We start from the raw sequence: 2641 nt of genomic DNA, 5'->3' as shown, positions 1-2641 counted from the left end.
TAAAGGAATCTGGCCCTGTCCCAAACAGACTCTTAGCAGGCTCCACTGGAGAAATGGAAATGGCTGCAATTATTGTTATTGATTTAGTGCCCTTAAAATGGCTCTCTGAGAATCTTATTTCAGCAACTGATTAAGCAGCAGGTTTAGCAGCAGGGTATCTGACTAACAACCTATGGAAACATAAAATTTCTTTGCCCAAATTATTTCTGGGACTAGGAAAGTAATTTTTTGTATCTGCATGACCAGAAGAGAAAATAGGTGCCTACGTAAGAATGTAAGGTGGCCTACAATATTAATGTCAGGCAGGCATTCAAACTTTCTTTCAAATTCTACATAGCCAGCAACTCTAAATATTCCATGTTTCGGCTCTACAATCCTTTCCTACTATGGAAAAGTAATGTGACTAAAAGCAGTAAAAAGAGCTGAGTCCAATTTAGAAAAGCACTTGACCACATACACAACTAACAATTAAGTTATTTACCTGAACTACCAACTTAAAAGAGATACTGATACAGACTGTACAAATATAAAGAATCTTAAAATTAGAAGTTGGGATTGTAATTTGAATGGATTAAAAACAGGAGATTCTTTTCAGAGACTAATGTCATTCAAGATGCTGTTACTGCTCTGCCACAGGATATTTTCAGGATATTAACTGAGTGTCCCCTAACCCATTCCAGAAAAAAATATGCAAATTGATTTCATCTCACCAGTTTCCTCTAACTCACATGGTGTTGCTGGCGCTGGATAAATCAGGAATGTAGACTGGCCTACAGTAAAGGTGCAAAGATACATTCCTGATTTTTCAAGGGCATTGTCAGTGCAGATTCATGTAGGTGAAGAGTGATCTTTATCTTTCTGGGACAGCAGCGCTAAACAGCACCATCTATACTGATCTATACTGATCTATACTGACTGCAGTACTCCCCATCCAAAGCTGGTCTCCCCTCACTGCCACATGAGGTGTATAGCGTTTCACAAAGGTCAGCTGTATGCCAGATCAGCTGCTACGACACACAGCTGCCTTGTGGATCTTGGAGACCAGCATGTTTTGGAAGTGAGTAGATGAAGTTGCTCAGGTCCCAGCGAAGTGCTGATATTCAGAGAGAGAAATTTACTAGACTGCTGGTAACAGGTAGAAATCCAAAGCATCAATCAGCAAGACAAGGTGGTTTCTCTCCTATGTGCCACAAGGACCCACAATACAATAGGCAAGGGAAAAGTCAAACCCTGTTGGACACAAAAGAACAGAACTCTGGATGCACTGATCACACAAGGCACATTGTTGGGTTGGTTGTTTTCTAACATAGAAAAGATGTTTAAAAAAGCACCTTGTAAAATAACTGATTTAATCCAAATTTTGAGGCCATTATCCAGCTAATTCAGAATGTTGTTTTATGACTAGTATGTAAAAGTGATGTGTGGAACAGTCCAGCAGCAAACAGTTGCATTTCACTCCAACTGTTTGTACTGACAGAATGCCAAATTGCATGACTTTCTGAATAATACATTGGTTGTTAGTAGCAGCAGCACCACCAAAACAGGGCATTTATATTTGTTCTTACTGGAAAACCTGGCCGATTAGGTTATGTCCCATGACATAACTTGAAGGCTGCAAAATGGACCTTAGAGTAACCATATTCACTGCAGCAGCCCAAAAGGACTTCTAGTAACTGTAAGGCTCTCTCACTAAATAGCTCAACTTTTCAAAAGGTCCAGTCCTCCACTGTGGAAAAGAGAATGTAGTACAAACCATGCAGGCAATGTGAAGTCCATAGCCTCATAGCCTTCAAGTCTGCGTCTATCTTAACTTTTTTATAATCCACACATGGGCTTCCATGTTCTCAGCTGCATGGATGATTAACAAATGGTACCATTCCATCCAAAGTTCAGAAATCACTTTTCAGTCACCAGGACATAGGAGTCAGCTATTTGCTCAACTGAAGCAATGACTGGGTATGAAGTGTAAAATGGTGACAAAAATACAGCTGAACTTTGTAAGGTATTTACATTTCCATTCCTATCATCTCAACACCTGGGAAATATCTAGCACATAAATTTTCTTTCTCCAGTAAGAATCCTGGAAAGAAACTAGACTCTAAGAAATGCTTTAATTTCCTGGTGACATTCCTCATAGATTTTTATCAAAGCCTAGCAAGAATATATTTTCTACTTGTAGTAGTGCAGGGTTTATCTACTGAAATCCATTCCAACAGAGTTCATAGCCATTCTCAAAGGTATTGCAGTTAACACGGGGTAATGGCACCAATGGGGTTTACAGATCTGTACTTACTCCTCAGACATTACTGAGATCAAGTATATGTTTCCAAGACATCTCATCTTCATGGGTTGGCATTGACCTGAAACCCCCAAGGTCTTTTAGATGCTTCTGGTATCTTTTTTCAGTATGTTAAATAACTACTTTGACACTGCGGGCACCAACTGTTTCAGGAACGTGGCTGTTCTCAGCAGCAGCTCCTGCACTCAACATTCACTTCCCTGTTGAGGAACTGACCATTTTAAAAATACTGGTCTGTGTAAATTTATTGTGGTTCTTCTTGGAACTTCTGGCTCAAATCCACTTTTCACAGACTGCATAATTAGCCTTGCATTCCTTGATTTTTTAGTCTCGAGGGGGGTA

The sequence above is a fragment of the Neopelma chrysocephalum genome, unplaced genomic scaffold (assembly GCF_003984885.1).
Source record: "Neopelma chrysocephalum unplaced genomic scaffold, ASM398488v2 Primary Assembly neopelma1_42b, whole genome shotgun sequence".
Classification (NCBI taxonomy): Eukaryota; Metazoa; Chordata; class Aves; order Passeriformes; family Pipridae; genus Neopelma; species Neopelma chrysocephalum.
Note: the sequence above shows the minus strand (reverse complement) of the source record.